Genomic DNA, 19,430 nt, shown 5'->3' with positions numbered 1-19,430 from the left:
TTCTCAACTTCAAGATTAAAAAACTACCTAAATATGGTGTCCCAGATGTCTCACTTTCACTTCTCACCTGTCAGTGTTCCAAAGAACTGATCAGAAGCTATTTCTACCACTAAATTTGGGGGGACTGATGATATAAAATTCCTTTCAGAGCACTGTCACCAAGGTGATCCAAAAATTTAATTCAGTATATCTTAAAGGCTTTGTGATTTAAAGCACCTCAAAACTTGCCTTCAATCAGTAACAGTGATGAGAAAAAAAGTATTTGCCTCACCAATTACCTGACTTCAGGCAGTTTCAGTTTGTAACATTTTTCTTTTTTTTCACTTTCAGTAAAAATAAAGTAAAACAGCCATTTTAAAAGGACATTTTGATAGTATGTTATTTGTGATTGAGACTAATTTGTTTTAAAAATTGTTGTATTTACTTCTAGTAATAATTAATTGGAAAAGAAAATGCTGGCAAAAAAGAAAAAAGTATATGTATAAATAAAACAGTTTGGGGTTATACCCTACTGATGTCTATTTGAGAAAAGCAAATCCCAAAGCAGTCAGTCTTTTAGAGTCTTTGGACAGCCCAATCGAAAGGAATACAAAATGTATTGTCCAACTGGCTCATTCAGAAATGACTGATCCTTAGACAACAAGAAGATAACATGTTTAGCAAAGCTACATTCTATTATTTTAAATTCTTAAATTATTTTTCAACATATTTAGAAGATGATACGTTACTTTCTTTAAATGGACTTGGATTCCCAGAGCTGTTTTGTCAAACCCTTAATAACATTTACCTCTCTGAATTCAAGATGATTTACCTTCGACAGAAACTGGTAGAAGGAAGCCAGTGTTTGTGAAGGAGTGCATTGTACTTTCAAAAGATGTTTCTTCTCTAATTTTATGATTCTGATGCAGCCTCCTTGACAGCCTGACTTCCCTGATCATGGATTCCAGTCTAGGGCTATAGTTTAGTGCCCTTGCAAACTGCTGGTAAACAGTGAGCTAACAATGAATTTCTACTTTGGAGATAAGGGAATGAAACGTTTCCATGAGAATTCTAATAGCCACAGGAAAACACAATAGCATGAGTAATCTTTAAAACCACAATTTCAGAAGATTGCTAAATTCTATCAAATAATAAAATTCCATTCTGAAAATCAAACCACAGAGAAGGTAAACAATTCCACTATAAAGTAAACAGTACAGCTTACTATATATTTGAAAGAATGAGAGATTTGATTTTGAGCTATACAGGCCTGAATGTGTATTCCCAAACTGATAAAAAAAAAATCAATCTCCCATTTTGTGTTACCTATCTAAATGACTTTTAACAATTATAGATAAAAATTAAAATTATTGGGGCTTCCCTTGTGGCGTGGTGGTTGGGAGTCCGCCTGCCGATGCAGGGGACGCGGGTTCGTGCCCTGGTCCGGTAGGGTCCCGCATGCTGCGGGGCAGCTGGGCCCATGGGCCGTGGCCGTTGGGCCTGCACGTCCGGAGCCTGTGCTCCGTGGCAGGAGAGGCCACAGTGGTGAGAGGGCGTGTACCGCAAAAAAAAAAAAAAAAAAAAATTAGAAGTATTTGCATTGTTGAAATTTTTCAAGTATAATTCTGAGTTTTCAGTTATTTTCCTAAACAGTTTTGCAATATTTATTTGGTTTCATAACTAAAGGTAACATAAATAATCAGTGTTGGAAATGATTCAGAATAACTCTTTTGTATTTCTCCATGTCTTGCAAGTGAGGCACTGACTTACCATTATTCCTTTGTTTTCAATGATGATTGTAGTGTAAATGGCTTTGGAGGATACAGATAGCATTCTTTTCTGGAGCAAAATGCAGGCATACCTACTATCAAGTATGAAAGATTCCAGATCTTTAAGCTCAGAGTTCTTTTCCTGCAATTCAACCCACGCACTCTGTATGCAGTAATCATCTGACCCTTTGGGGCTTGGGAAACCAACTCAGAAATGCTGATACTCTGACTACTGCTAATGCTGAGTAGTAAACTGTCTTTTGTCCCTGACCCAGGAATTTCATGTCCTCTACTTGTATTCATGAAATGTGTCAGGCAAACTTTCAAGCTTATGAGTAAAATATCAAACCCTTCGCAGTTGTTGACAACCAGGTGTGTTGCATTGAAGATGGGTCTCAAACAACTAGTTGGACTTAGTACAAGTTAGCAATGAGCCTATCATTTTATTGGGTTAGAATAGAGATAGCGAACTTTTTCTTAATGGTCTTGTTAATAAATATTTTAGGCTTCTGGGGTCTTACATTCCCTGTTGCTGCTACACAACTCTGCTATTATAGTACAAAATCACCATAGATAATATGTACATGAATAAGCATGGCTGTATTCCTATAAAACTTTATTTGTAGATACTTAACTTTGAATTTTCTATAATTCCACATGTAATTAAGTATTATTTTTCTTAAATTTTTTTCCAACCATTTAAAAAATTTAAAACCGCAATTAGCTCACAGGTTGTATAAAAGCAAGTGTCAGGCTGAACCAACCACTGGAATAGAAAAAGACTGCCAAAAAAAATTAAACATATTAGTTTATTTGTTGTTCTTTCTGTTTTAATTGATCTGGACGAACCATAAGCACATGGAGCATTTGGGATAGGAAATATTTTTATAAGTAGAATATAAAAATTTATTTTCACTTAACCCTTCATTTTCCAACCTCAGATTCTAATGTTGTTCATTTTGTCTGTTTCATAATCTAGAGTGCTATATGAATGAGAAGGAAATGTACCACTAAAAGGACAATTATTGGCATTTAACATTTCAATTTCCTTTGAACTGTAATGATTTTAATAATTTTAGCACTATTTTTGCATATATTCTTTTAGTCTTCCATGAAACCTTCTCACTGGTAGGCATCATGTCTATGATTAGTTGGTGATGCTTCACAAAGCCTCGTGCCCATAAAGAACAGAAGAAACAAACAGATTTCTTTGCCATGTTATATTATATTACATTTTATGATTCGCTCAAAGCCAAAAATTATTTAAACCACTTCAATAACTTAAAGAAAGCACCTAGTACAGTGCCTGGCAGTTAGTACAGGCCCAATATGTATTATCTTGTTGGCTATTAATAAATGTCAGCTTTATTATTAATATTACCTTGAAGTTAGACTCAAGTTTACCTGAACTGGGTCATGTAGGATTTTGCACATCTTTCATTTACACAAACAAGAAAACAAAGCATACACTCATTTGCATAAAGCTTGAGACTGAATTTGGATTCATACCTATATGAAGTTTGCTTTGGTGAAAATGGATATCTCTGTTTCTTCTCAAGGAAGGAATTTATAAATAATTAGCAAACACTGAATGAGTGAGTGAGTGAAACTGTCACCATCAACTTGACCTTAAGTTCACTGGCTAACCCAGAACGTAGGCTTCAAGGGGCAGATTTCATAAAGACCATTAAACTAGGTAGCTGTGTTTTACTTCTCTGTTTAAATTATGAAGGGTTTTTTTTTTTCCATCATGAATACAGATTAGAGAATGATCCAGTAGAGCAAGACCCCACAGTTTGACCCTAATCAGCACCAGATAATATCCTTGAGTGAATATATTACCTAATTTGTTGCATAATACCCACAGAGCAATACACAAGTCTCAAGTCAACACTCGGCTTTGCACTTCTCACACACACATTCTTTCAATCTAGATAGTATTTTTAGTCAGAACTTAAGATTTTCTGCAGGTTTGGAAGGAACCTATTCTTTATAAATCAATGTTAGACTAATAACATTAGCTATTTGCCAGGAGAAGAGTTATAACCCTATTGTAGCTTGGTTAACAACAAACACTTTGGTAATTTCTTAGGAAAAATATTTCCTGTTGACCATTAAAAGCCAAATTTTGAGTTGCTTTCCCCTCTGGATTAAATAAATACTATTAGTTTTTCAACTGTGTACAATAAATATGGATTTCAAGACTCGTTTGTCTGCATTTCTTAAAACATTTATGAACATTGAACAGATTAATTTGTTTTAAGAATTTTTTTTCATTTGAACACTTTTCCCAATGGTTTTTAACATGGATATTGTTCATCACATATTGAATAAAGCAACTTTTACTTTATTTAATGTCTTGACCCAAATCACATTGTCTCCATAAATATTTTACAGTCTGTGGGCAACGAAAGTGTGATTACCACAGTCACGTCTGCACTTGCAGGTAATACACTATAAAACATGGACTGTTTTCTCTCCTCCAGTTTTTGAGAGATGGAATTGGGGCCTGCATTTGCCCAAGTGGGTTTTTTTCTTTTTCTTTTTCTCTTTTTTTACACTAACTAGCTCCTTAGGGGTAAGATGTTGGAAACATGGGTCTGTGCCAAGTTACTGTCTCTATAAAATTCACAAAAGAACAAGAAAACATTGCTCATTTTACTTCTTTCCAGCTGCTTTTCCCTGGAAAAAGAAATGTTGAGACTTTCACTATCCTGATAAACAGAATGAAACTATTCCACAACTGATTGGGAAAAAGTTGCACTGCCATGAAAAGAGCAAAATAAAATAAAATAAAATTGAAATATGTCTTTCTTTTGAAGGCTGGCAATCATCCCTCCTTTTAGCAGCTGATTTGTCACACACTTTGAAATTAGAGTATTTCATATAAACATCAATACTTTGGAAATGTACTTAAAGAGATTCAAGGAAGATAATATGGTTTATAAATTCTGTAGGTCACAATTTGCTCTTATAGTGCAAAAAAGCATTGATACCCTTGATGTCTCAGTGAAGGGCAACTATCCTGGATAATTAAACAGAGTGTGTTCTTGCATTAGTGCTTTTCTCCCCCACAACCCCAGAGTGGTGTAATCATTTTATTCCTGTTTAATTCTTATCTACTGAGGTAAACTAAATAAAATGTGTGTAATTAATAAAGGACTTCCCTAGATGTGTAGGAACCAAGCATCTCTTTCACAAAGGAACCCCTTTAGCCTTTGTCTCCATTAATTAATGGGCAGTCTATCCAGAAACTACCCTGTCTAAATACTTTTAAAAGTAATAGAGAAATAGCAGAATGAATACACATTTATACATTTATGTTTTTTCTGTCGTCTCACAATAAAATAGCTATGTCACGTGTGTATGAGATAATCATAAATTGTCCTGCGAATTTGTGTAAGTATGCAGAGGAAGCTTGACTGTGATATTTTATAAATGATATAACATGGAGGAGCTTCAAGATGGCGGAAGAGTAAGACGCGGAGATCACCTTCCTCCCCACAGATACATCAGAAATACATCTACATGTGGAACAACTCCTACAGAACACCTACTGAATGCTGGCAGAAGACCTCAGACCTCCCAAAAGGCAAGAAACTCCCCACGTACCTGGGTAGGGTAAAAGAAAACAGAAAAAACAATAGGGACAGGACCTGCAACAGTGGGAGGGAGCTGTGAAGGAGGAAAGGTTTCCACACACTAGGAAGCCAATTCTCAGGCGGAGACTGTGGGTGGTGGAGGAGGGAAGCTTCGGAGCCACAGAGGAGAGTGCAGTAACAGGCGTGCGGAGGGCAAAGCAGAGAGATTCCCACACAGAGGATCGGTGCCAACCAGCACTCACCAGCCCGAGAGGCTTGTCTGCTCACCCGCCTGGGTGGGCGGGGGCTGGGAGCTGGGCCTCTGGCTTCGGAGGTTGGATCCCAGGGAGAGGACTGGGGTTGACTGCGTGAACACAGCCTGAAGGGACTAGCATGCCACAGCTGGCCGGGAGGGAGTCCCGGAAAGTCTGGAGCTGCCAAAGAGGCAAGAGAATTTTTCTTGCCTCTTTGTTACCTGGTGCATGAGGAGAGGGGATTAAAAGCGTTGCTTAAAGGAGCTCCTGAGATGGGCGCGAGCTGCAGCTATCAGCGAGGACCCCGGAGACGGGCATGATACGCTAAAGTTGCTGCTGCCACCACCAAGAAACCTGTCTGCAAGCACAAGTCACTATCCACACCTCCCCTCCCGGGAGCCTGTGCAGCCCGCCACTGCCAGGGGCCCGGGATCCAGGGACAACTTCCCTGGGAGAACGCACGGCACGCCTCAGGCTGGTGCAGCGTCATGCTGGCCTCTGCCGCCGCAGGCTCACCCCGCATCCATACCCCAGAATCCCCCAGGCCTGAGTGAGCCAGAGCCGCCAAATCAGCGGCTCCTTTTACCCTGTCCTGTCTGAGCGAAAGACAGACGTCCTCAGGCGACACACACGCACAGGCGGGGACAAATCCAAAGCTGAACCCTGGGAGCTGTGTGAACAAAGAAGAGAAAGGGAAGTCTCTCCCAGCAGCCTCAGGAGCAGCGGATTAAATCTCCACGATCAACTTGATGTACCCTGCATCTGTGGAATAGCTGAATAGACAATGAATCATCCCAAATTGAGGAGGCGGACTTTGGGAGCAAGGATACATATATTTTTTTCCCTTTCTCTCTTTTTGTGATTGTGTATGTGTATGCTTCCGTGTGTGATTTTGTCTGTATAACTTTGCTTTTACCATTTGACCTAGGGTGCTCTCTGTTTTTCTGGGGGTGTTTTTCGTAAAATTTTTTTCTTAATAATTATTTTTTATTTTAATAACTTTATATTATTTTATTTTACTTTATTTTATCTTCATCTTTCTTTCTTTATTTTTTCTCCCTTTTATTCTGAGCCATGTGGAGGACAGGCTCTTTGTGCTGCAGCCAGGTGTCAGAGCTGTGCCATGGAGGTGAGAGAGATGAGTTCAGGACACTTGTCCACAAGAGACCTCCCAGCTCCACATAATATCAAATGGCGAAAATCTCCCAGAGATCTCCATTTCAATGCCAAAACCCAGCTCCACTCAACAACCAGTAAGCTACAGTGCAGGACCCGCCATGCCAAACAACTAGCAAGGCAGGAACACAACACCATCCATTAGCACAGAGGCTGCCTAAAATCATAATAAGGCCACAGACACCACAAAACCCACCACCAGACCTGGACCTGCCCACCAGACAGACAAGATCCAGCCTCATCCACCAGAACACAGGCACCAGTCCCCTACACCAGGAAGCCTACACAACCCACTGAACCAACCTTAGCCACTGGGGACAGACACTAAAAACAACAGAAACTACGAACCTGCAGCCTACAAAAAGGAGACCCCAAACACAGTAAGTTAAGCAAAATGAGAAGACAGAGAAACACATACCAGATGAAGGAGCAAGGCAAAAACCCACAAGACCTAACAAATGAAGAGGAAATAGGCAGCCTACCTGAAAAAGAATTCAGAATAATGATAGTAAAGATGATCAAAAATCTGGGAAAAAGAATGGAGAAAATACAAGAAACATTTAACAAGCACCTAGAAGAACTAAAGAGAAAACAGTGATGAACAACACAATAAATGAAATAAAAAATTCTCTAGAAGGGATCAATAGCAGAATAACTGAGGGAGAAGAATGGATAAGTGACTTGGAAGATAAAATACTGGAAATAACTAGTGCAGAGCAGAATAAAGAAAAAAGAATGAAAAGAATTGAGGACAGTCTCAGAAACCTCTGGGAAAACATTAAACACACCAACATTTGAATTATAGGGATCCCAGAAGAAGAAGAGAAAAAGAAAGGGACTGAGGAAATATTTGAAGAGATTATAGTGGAAAACTTTCCTAATATGGCAAAGGAAATAGTTAATCAAGTCCAGGAAGCACAGAGAGTCCCATACAGGATAAATCCAAGGAAAAACACACCAAGATGCATATTAATCAAACTATCAAAAATTAAATACAAAGAACAAATATTACAAGCAGCAAGGGAAAAACTTCAAATAACACATAAGGATTCCCCATAAGGTTAACAGCTGATCTTTCAGCAGAAACTCTGCAAACCAGAAGGGAGTGGCAGGACACATTTAAAATGATGAAGGAGAAAAACCTACAACCAAGATTACTCTACCCAGCAAGGGTCACATTCAGATTTGACAGAGAAATTAAAACCTTTACAGACAAGCAAAAGCTAAGAGAATTCAGCACCACCAAACCTGCTTTATAACAAATGCTACAGGAATTTCTCTAGGCAGGAAACACAAGAGAAGGAAAGAACTTACAATAATAAACCCAAACCAATTAAGAAAATGGTAATAGGAACATACATATCGATAATTACCTTAAATGTAAATGTATTAAATGCTCCAAATAATAGACTGGCTGAATGTATACAAAAACAAGATCCATATATACGCTGTCTACAAGAGACCCACTTCAGATCTAGGAACACATACAGACTGAAAGTGAAGGGATGGAAAAAGTTATTCCTTGCAAATGGGAATCAAAAGAAAGCTGGAATAGCAATTCTCATGTCAGACAAAATAGACTTTAAAACAACAACTATTACAAGAGACAAAGAAGGGCACTACATAATGATCATGAGATCAATCCAAGAAGAAGATATAATAATGGTAAATATATAAACACCCAACATAGGAGCACCTCAATACATAAGGTAAATACTAACAGCAATAAAAGGGGAAATTGACAGTAACACAGTCATACTAGGGGGCTTTATACCCCACTTTCACTAATGGACAGATCATCCAAAACGAAAATAAATAAGGAAACACAAGCCTTAAATAATACATTAAACAAGATAGACTTAATTAATATTTATAGGATATTCCATCCAAAAACAGCAGAATATACATTCTTCTCAAGTGCTCATGGAACATCCTTGATATAGATCATATCTTGGGTCACAAATGAAGCCTTGGTAAATTTAAGAAAATTGAAATCATATCAAGTATCTTTACCGACCGCAACGCTATGAGACTAGATATCAATTACAGGAAAAAATTTGTAAGAAATAAAAAATACATGGAGGTTAAACAACACACTACTTAATAACCAAGAGATCACTAAAGAAATCAAAGAAGAAATCAAAAAATACCTAGAAACAAATGACAATGAAAACAAAATGACCCAAAACCTATGGGATGCATCAAAAGCAGTTCTAAGAGGGAAGTTTATAGCAATACAAGTCTACCTTAAGAAACAAGAAACATCTCAAACAACCTAACCTTACTCCTGAAGCAATCAGACACAGAAGAACAAAAAAAAAAAAAAAAAAAAAAACCCAAAGTTAGCAGAAGGAAAGAAAGCATAAAGATCAGATCAGAAATAAATGAAAAAGAAATGAAGGAAATAATAGCAAAGATCAATAAACCTAAAAGCTGATTCTTTGACAAGATAAAAAAATTTTGATAAACCATTAGCCAGACTTATCAAGAAAAAGGGGGAGAAGGCTCAAATCAATAGAATTAGAAATGAAAAAGGAGAAGTAACAATTGACACTGCAGAAACACAAAGAATCCTGAGAGATTACTACAAGCAACTATATGCCAATAAAATGGACAATCTGGAAGAAATCGACAAATTCTTAGAAACGCACAACCTTCCAAGACTGAACCAGGAAGAAATAGAAAATATGAATAGACCAATCACAAGCACTGAAATTGAAACTGTGATTAAAAATCTTCCAACAAACAAAAGCCCAGAACCAGATGGCTTCACACACGAATTCTATCAAACATTTAGAAAAGAGCTAACACCTATGCTTCTCAAACTCTTCCAAAATATAGCAGAGAGAGGAACACTCCCAAACTCATTCTATGAGGCCACCATCACCCTGATACCAAAACCAGAAAAAGATGTCACAAAGAAAGAAAACTACAGGCCAATATCACTGATGAACATAGATGCAAAAATCCTCAACAAAATGCTAACAAACAGAAACCAACAGCACATTAAAAGGACCATACACCATCATCAAGTGGGGTTTATCCCAGGAATGCAAGGATTCTTCAATATACGCAAATAAATCAACATGATAAACCATATTACCAAATTGAAGGAGAAAAATCAAATGATCATCTCAATAGATGCAGGGAAAGCTTTCAACAAAATTCAACACACATTTATGATAAAAACCCTGCAGAAAGTAGGCATAGAGGGAACTTTCCTCAACATAATAAAGGCCATATATGACAACACCATACTCAATGGTGAAAAACTGAAACCATTTCCACTAAGGTCAGGAACAAGACAAGGTTGTCCACTCTCACCACTATTATTCAACATAGGTTCAGAAGTTTTAGCTATAGCAAACAGAGAAGAAAAAAAAAAATAAAAGGAATGCAAATTGGAAAAGAAGAAGTAAAGCTGTCACTGTTTGCAGATGATATGATACTATACATAGAGAATCCTAAAGATGCTACCTGAAAACTAGTAGACCTAATCAATGGATTTGATAAAGTAGCTGGATACAAAATTAATGAACAGAAATCTCTTGAATTCCTATACACTAATGATGAAAAATCTGAATGTGAAATTGAGAAAACACTCCCATTTACCACTGCAACAAAAAGAATAAAATATCTAGGAATAAACCTACCTAAGAAGACAAAAGACCTGTATGCAGAAAATTATAAGGCACTGATGAAAGAAATTAAAGATGATACAAAAAGATGGAGAGATATACCATGTTCTTGGATTTGAAGAATCAACATTGTGGAAGATGTGGCACATATATACAATGGAATATTACTCAGCCATAAAAAGAAACGAAATTGAGCTATTTGTAATGAGGTGGATAGACCTAGAGTCTATCATACAGAGTGAAGTAAGTCAGAAAGAGAGAGACAAATACCGTATGCTAACACATATATATGGAATTTAAGAAAAAAAAATGTCATGAAAAACCTAGGGGTGAAACAGGAATAAAGACACAGACTTACTAGAGAATGGACTTGAGGCTATGGGGAGGGGGAAGGGTAAACGGTGACAAAGCGAGAAAGAGGCATGGACATATATACACTACCAAACGTAAGGTAGATAGCTAGTGGGAAGTAGCCACATAGCACAAGGAGATCAGCTCGGTGCTTTGTGACCTCCTGGAGGGGTGGGATAGGGAGAGTGGGAGGGAGGGAGACACAAGCGGGAAGAGATATGGGAACATATGTATATATATAACTGATTCATTTTGTTGTGAAGCTAAAACTAACATACCATTGTAAAGCAATTATACTCCAATAAAGATGTTAAAATGAAAAAAAAAAGATTTTAAAAAAATGGTATCTATTGGCCAGCATGTGGTAGATGCTCAATAAACATTTGTTTTATGATTGGTTGACAAAATGCCATCAAAAAAAAAAAGAATCAACATTGTGAAAATGACTCTACTACTCAAGCAATCTACAGATTCAATGCAATCACTATCAAACTACCAATGGCATTTTTCACAGAACTAGAACAAAAAATGTCACAATTTGTATGGAAACACAAAAGACACCATATAGACAAAGCAATCTTGAGAAATAAAAATGGGGCTGGAGGAATCAGGCTCCCTGAATTCAGACTATATTACAAAGCTACAGCAATCAAGACAGTATGGTACTGACACAGAAACATAAATATAGGTCAATTGAACAGGATAGAAATCCCAGAGATAAACCCACCCACATATGGTTACCTTATCTTTGATAAAAGAGGCAAGAATATACAGTGGAGAAAAGACAGCCTCTTCAATAAGTGGTGCTGGGAAAACTGGACAGGTACATGTAAAAGTATGAGATTAGATCACTCCCTAACACCATACACAAAAATAATCTCAAAATGGATTAAAGACCTAAATGTAAGGCAAGAAACTATCAAAGTCTTAGAGGAAAACATAGGCAGAACACTCTATGACATAAATCACAACAAGATCCTTTCTGACCCACCTCCTAGAGTAATGGAAATAAAAACAAAAATAAACAAATGGGACCTAATGAAACTTAAAATCTTTTTGCACAACAAAGGAAACCATAAACAAGACCAAAAGACAACCCTCAGAATGGGAGAAGATATTTGCAAATGAAGCAACTGACAAAGGATTAATCTCCAAAATTTACAAGCAGCTCATGCAGCTCAATAACAAAAAAAACAAACAACCCAATCCAAAACTGGGCAGAAGACCTAAATAGACATTTCTCCAAAGAAGATATACAGACTGCCAACAAACACATGGAAGAATGTTCAACATCATTAATCATTAGAGAAATGCAAATCAAAACTACAATGAGATATCATCTCACACCAGTCAGAATAGCCATCATCAAAAAATCTAGAAACAATAAATGCTGGAGAGGGTGTGGAGAAAAGGGAACACTCTTGCACTGCTGGTGGGAATGTGAATTGGTTCAGCCACTATGGAGAACAATATGGAGGTTCCTTAAAAAACTACAAATAGAACTACCATATGACCCAGCAATCCCACTACTGGGCATATACCCTGAGAAAACCAAAATTCAAAAAGAGCCATGTACCAAAATGTTCATTGCAGCTCTATTTACAATAGCCCAGAGATGGAAACAACCTAAGTGACAATCATTGGATGAATGGATAAAGATGTGGCACATATATACAATGGAATATTACTCAGCCATAAAAAGAAACGGAATTGAGCTATTTGTAATGAGGTGGATAGACCTAGAGTCTGTCATATAGAGTGAAGTAAGTCAGAAAGAAAAAGACAAATACTGTATGCTAACACATATATATAGAATTTAAGAAAAAAAAATGTCATGAAGAACCTAGGGGTAAGACAGGAATAAAGACGCAGATCTACTGGAGAAAAGACTTGAGGATATGGGGAGGGGGAAGTGTGAGCTGTGACAGGGCGAGAGAGTGTCATGGACATATACACACTAACAAACGTAAGGTAGATAGCTAGTGGGAAGCAGCCACATGGCACAGGGATATTGGCTTGGTGCTTTGTGACAGCCTGGAGGGGTGGGATAGGGAGGGTGGGAGGGAGGGAGATGCAAGAGGGAAGACATATGGGAACATATGTTTATGTATGACTGATTCACTTTGTTATAAAGCAGAAACTAACACACCATTGTAAAGCAATTATACCCCAATAAAGATGTTAAAAAAAAAAAAGACTCATGTACCTAAAGGTTCATTGCAGCTCTATTTACAATAGCCAGGACATGCAAGCAACCTAAGTGTCCATCGACAGATGAATGGATAAAGAAGATGTGGTACATATATACAATGGAATATTACTCAGCCATAAAAAGGAATGAAGCTGAGTTATTTGTAGTGAGGTGGATGGACTTTGAAACTGTCATACAGAGTGAAGTCAGAAAGAGGAAAACAAATACTGTATGTTAACACATATATATGGAATCTAAAAAAAAAAAAAAGTTCAGAAGAACCTAGGGTCAATATGGGAATAAAGATGCAGATCTACTAGGGAATGGACTTGAGGATCCGGGGAGGGGGAAGTGTAAGCTGGGACAAAGTGAGAGAGTGGCATGGACATATATATACTACCAAACGTAAAATAGATAGCTAGTGGGAAGCAGCCGCATAGCAGAGGGAGATCAACTAGGTGCTTTGTGATCACCTAGAGGGGTGGGATAGGGAGGGTGTGAGGGAGGGAGATGCAAGAGGGAAGAGATATGGGGACATATGTATATGTATAACTGATTCACTTTGTTATAGAAACAGAAACTAACACACCATTGTAAAGCAATTATACTCTAATAAAGATTTTTTTAAAAAATGGTATAACATTGTTCATGGAAAGGCAATGTGAAAAACTTCTACATAATACCTTGTAATCACAATTAGATTTGTGTAGTGACTATTGTTTGTGCCCTTACATGTCCTTCCTCCCCACTTCTTTCTTCCAATCATCGACACTGCTTCTCTTGTGCATAGGTTGGACACATAGGCAAGGCAAAGCCTGGCTAGAATGAGAGCTGCAAGGGACAGGAACCAGTATTCAGCCAGCTTGATCAGAATTATTTCCCACGTGATTTTTCACACTGGTTCTGATGCAGAAAAAGTCCCTTTCTTTGGGATGTTCAAGACACTATAAAAATGCAAGTTTGGAGCTACAAATAACTGAATCCCCTAAAGTGATTTCAGCCAGTCCAGGAAATTGAAGCTGACACATAAAGAGCAAAGAGAAGAGATGAAGCAAAAGGAAATCTGATGGTACTTAAGTCCCCACTTCCATTTGTCCACAAAGCCAGCTCTACTCCTCACTTTCCCATAATCTGGTCATGTGAGGAAACAAATCCCTCATTTTAGCTAAAATATTTTGACTTGGGTTTCTTTCTTTTTCAACAAAATAATCCTGAACAATGGATGGATGAATATAATTAGCTTCTGCCAGATGTCAATTTAGAAAGATTGAAAGTGCACCTGGCCCAAATCTCTCTTCCATCAGTTTTTCATGATACTAGGAAAACCTTGAGATTCTAGTTCAAGTGTAAATGTCCTCAATGCTTGTAATAAACAAGTATTAAGAAATTATTTCTGACTTCTGGCTTCAGGATGTCAGAATAAATACAATGTTATATATAAAACTATTAGAAGATTTTTAATTTATATGTGCTAAGGAATTTTATTTTTATAAGTTTAAGGGTCTCTGGGAGTAAGAGTGCGAACACAAGCTCTATCTTAAACAAAATCGAGTGTTGCCTATTGCACCAAGTATAATAAATGACAAAGATAAAGATCCAGTAGAGGAACAGAAAGTCACTTGCAACTACTGATATCAAACAAAGAAAGAAGGAGCTAGTTCTCCAAAATAAGTCAAAATACCCTGAAGATGAAAACAAGGAAGCAAAAACACTTATTGAGATAATGATATTGAATGTATGAATTACAACTCGTAACTTGTTTAGGACATCACTGACATGAAAAGAAGGAGACAATGCTGGGCAGAATGAGGAAATGTATGGTCAGACTATTTTTGCTGGAACCAGTGTATACATGAGACATCAAAGAGGAAAGCTATTCTAAATTTCAAGCAGCCCTAGAGTTGCATATTTTTGTTGGCTGGGAATAAATAAAGAGTAAGACAATCCCCACCCCAATACACATACACATACACAAGAATCTTGAGCATGAGCCAAGAACATTAGCCCAGAACACCTCATTAGCCCCTCTCCTCCATGAAGCTCCTATAAATAAAAGATTCATGTAGAATTCTTATAATTCAAAAATGAGTAATTAAAATTATCAAGACAGTATCTATATACAAATATTACAAATAAAAGGATAAACAAATGGCAGACAAAGAACAGTCAGCATTATATATATATATATATATATATATATATATATATATATATATATATATACATACATACATATAAACAAAAAAATTACCATTGAGCAGTTAAAAACCATGATTAAATACCTTGCCATAAACTCAGTAGAAGAGCTTAGGAAAGGGAAAATAAAGCAATACATGAAGGATATATAAACACAAAGCAGCAAAAGCTAGGATAAGAAATGGAAGTGGGAACTAGAATCAAAGATCTTATTGTAGGCAACACAAAAGAGAACAAACACTGCTGATGATACAGTTAGACCTATGGATAGTTAGGAATGAGAAAAATGAACAAAAGTATATGGAAATGGGGCTTCCCTGGTGTTGCAATGGTTAAGAATCCACCTGCCATGCAGGGGACATGGGTTTAAGCCCTGGTCTGGGAAGATCCCACATGCCATGGAGCAACTAAGCCCGTGTGCCACAAGTACTGAGCCTGCACTCTAAAACCCAAGAGCCACAACTACTGAAGCCCATGCACCTAGAGCCTATGCTCTGCAACAAGAGAGGCCATGGCAATGAGAAGCCCACACACCACAACGAAGAGTAGCCCCTGCTCGCTGCAACTAGAGAAAGCCCATGTACAGCAATGAAGACCCAACACAGCCAAAAATAATTAAATAAATAAAGTAAAATAAAAATTCTTAAAAAAAATGGAAATGAACTTAGATTTTAATTTTTTTAAAGAGCTAATAGATATGAAGTATGACAAATGAGACAAAGGAGATTCAATATATGTATAATTGGTATTCCTGAAATATGAAATCTCAACAAATGAAATAGAAAAATATATTTCAAAGGTTTTACAAAAGAAAGATTTCCAGGAAAAAATGCTTTTCAAATAGAAAAAAGCACACTATGTCCCAGAATGGGGAAAAGATGATATAAATGGTCATATCCTGGTAAAGAGGATAAACTTCAAATATAAAGATTCCCTTATGCATATTGGCAAAAAGATCAAATCATATATAGGGAGAGAAATTCAGGTTAGCCTCAGATTTCTCTACAATAAACTTCAACCTGGAAATGAGTTGTACAAAGCCTTTAACTTTTCACAGAAAGAGTAATCACAGCAACTAATGGTAATTCTCCTTGCCTAGGGAAAGCTTTAGGAGGGTATGGGGGAATAGCATGAGAATTTGAAGGATTAGCAAAGCACTGTGGAAGTCAGAGTCACTTCTGGTTCCTGAACTGCCTTCTTGTTCTATTATTTTTAAGTTAAGAACCTGCTTGTTTCTCTCTCCATTTCCATCATCTGTAATTTGGATGTTCAAGACACTGTAAAAATGCAAGTTTGGAGCTACCAATCACTAAATCCCCTACAGAGGTTTCAGCCAGTCCAGGAAATTGAAGCTGACAGATAAAGAAACACATAAATCCTGTAATTCTAGATAGGATTTTTCCCATTAGTTGTAAGAAGTGAACAAAATATATCTGTTCCTATCTAAAACAATCCTTATATTTCTACATGTGAATTCTAGCCTGGCCCCCTTATAGTCAATGTTTTTCTCTTGCAAGTATACCTTTTTTCCCCCTGCATTATCATCTTTCTTTTTCTGTTGGTTCATCTCATCAACATTAAAACATATTGTCATTTTTCCTATCTGCATTTACTTCCTCATCCCTCTTTCTATCCTCAACCCACTTGTTAGATTTTTCTCCCAGCAAGCCACTGAAAACTCTCTGTTAATGTCTTCAACCACTTCCGTCTTCCCAAATACAATCATCTGTCTCTCTTCACACTCTACCCTTTTGCCTAACAAACATGATTACAGAGTCCACAGGGTGTATACTCTATTTTGGATTTATTGGGGTTAAATAGACTTCTGTGGGGATAACCTAGAGCAATTGCCTGTTAAAAGACCCACAGCCACAACAGAGTTTTCAAAATAATATTTATAAGACAAACTTAGCCTTGTTACTTTAAAACACAGTTCACTGAGAATGGTGTCAACAAAATGGCAGACCAGGACTTAAACCCTCTTTTCATTGTCTTACAGGAACTCTGATTTAACAATGTTCTATGGACCAACTAATTCTATGAAAACATAGTTCATTTCACAATTAGTGGCTCTACTTCTATTCTTGAAGTCTTCGTTGTTTAGTTTCTGTGTTTAAGCCAGATGTTTTTAAGCTGGTGCCTATTAGACCCCTTAAGAATTCACAAGTGGTCTTTAGAAAGACTGTCAACCCCCTTAATTCTTATGCAGATTTTGTATAAATTTACCAATGAGTATTATTTTTATGGGGAGAAGGCCCACAGCTTTAAACAAATTGACATACATGAATTAAAGCAAGGTTGGGGGGGCACCACAGTGCATATGAGAGCTTGTTTTTAAAAGTATAATGTCCTACTAGCCACAGCAATCAGACAAGAAAAACAAAAAAGGAATCCAATTTGGAAAGGAAGAAGTAAAACTGTCACCATTTGCAGATAACATGATACTATATATAAAAAATCCTAAAGGTGTCCCCAAAAAACTACTAGAAATATTAATGAATTAAGTAAAGTTGCAGGATACAAAATTAATATATAGAAATCTGTTGCATTTCTATACACTAACAACAAACTATCAGAAAGAGAAATTAAGAGAATAATCTCATTTCCAATTGTGTCAAAAACAATAAAATACCAAGGAATAAATCTAACCAAGGAGGTAAAGGACCTGTACTCAGAAAACTATAAGACATTGAGGAAATAAATTAAGGATGACACAAACAAATGGAAGAATATGTTGTTGGAAGAATTAATGGATTGGAATAATTAATATTGTTAAAATAACCATACTACCCAAGGCAATCTACAGATTCAACACAATCCCTATCAAAATACCAACAGCATTTTTCACAGAACTAGAACAAATAATTCTAAAATTTGTATGGAAACACAAAAGACCCCAATTAGCCAAAAAAAATCTTGAGATGGAAGATCAAAGCTGGAGGTATCATTCTCCCTGATTTGAAACTATACTATGAAGCTACAGTAATCAAAACATTGTTGTATAGGCACAAAAAACAGACACATAGATCAATGGAACAGGATAAAATGCTCAGAAATGAACACACATTTATAAGGCCAATTAATCCATGACAAAAAAGGCAAGAATATACAATGGGGAAAAGATAGCCTCTTCAATAAATGGCGTTAGGAAAACTGGACAGCTACATATAAAAGAGCCAAACTAGACTACAATCTCATACCATATACAAAAATAAACTCAAAATAGATTAAAGACTTAAATGTAAAACCTGAAACCATAAAACTTCTAGAGGAAAACATATGTAATATGCTCTTTGACATTGGTCTAAGTAATATTTTTTTGGATCTGATTCCTCAGGCAAGGACAAAAAAGCAAAAATTTAAAAATGGGACTACATAAAGCAAAACCTTTTTCATGGCAAAGGAAATCATCAACAAAACAAAAAGGCCACTTACTGAATGGGATAAGATATATCTGATAAGGGGTTAATATCCAAAATACACAAAGAACTCATACAACTCAACATCAAAAAACAGACACACACACACACACACACACACACACACACACACACACACACACAAACAAATTAAAAAATGGGCAGAGGACCTCAATAGATATTTTACCAAAGAAGACATACAGATGGCCAACAGACACATGAAAACATACTTAACATCTCTGATCTTCTGGGAAATGCAAATCAAAACCACAATGAGGGGGGCTTCCCTGGTGGCACAGTGGTTGAGAGTCTGCCTGTCGATGCAAGGGACATGGGTTCATGCCCCAGTCCAGGAAGATCCCACATGCCAAGGAGCGGCTGGGCCCATGATCCAGGCTGCTGAGCCTGCGCATCTAGAGCCTGTGCTCTGCAACAGGAGAGGCCACAACAGTGAGAGGCCTGCACACCACACACACACACAAAAAACCACAATGAGATATCACTTCACACCTGTCAGAATGGCTATCATCAAATAGACAACACATAACAAGTGTTGGTGAGAATGTTGGAGAAAGGGTAACTCTTGGGCTTCCCTGGTGGCACAGTGGTTGAGAATCCTCCTGCCAGTGCAGGGGACATGGGTTTGATCCCTGGTCTGGGAAGATCCCACATGCCAGGGAGCAGTTAAGTCCATACACTGCGACTACTGAGCTTGCTCTCTAGAGCCCACGAGACACAACTACTGAGCCCTCGTGCCACAACTACTGAAGCCCATGTGCCTAGAGCCCGTTCTCCATGACAAGAGAAACCACCACAATGAGAAGCCCACACACTGCAATGAAGAGTAGCCCCCACTTTCCTCAACCAGAGAAAAGC

This window comes from Tursiops truncatus, chromosome 17, assembly GCF_011762595.2.
Source record: "Tursiops truncatus isolate mTurTru1 chromosome 17, mTurTru1.mat.Y, whole genome shotgun sequence".
Classification (NCBI taxonomy): domain Eukaryota; kingdom Metazoa; phylum Chordata; class Mammalia; order Artiodactyla; family Delphinidae; genus Tursiops; species Tursiops truncatus.
This window is presented reverse-complemented; position numbering follows the sequence as displayed.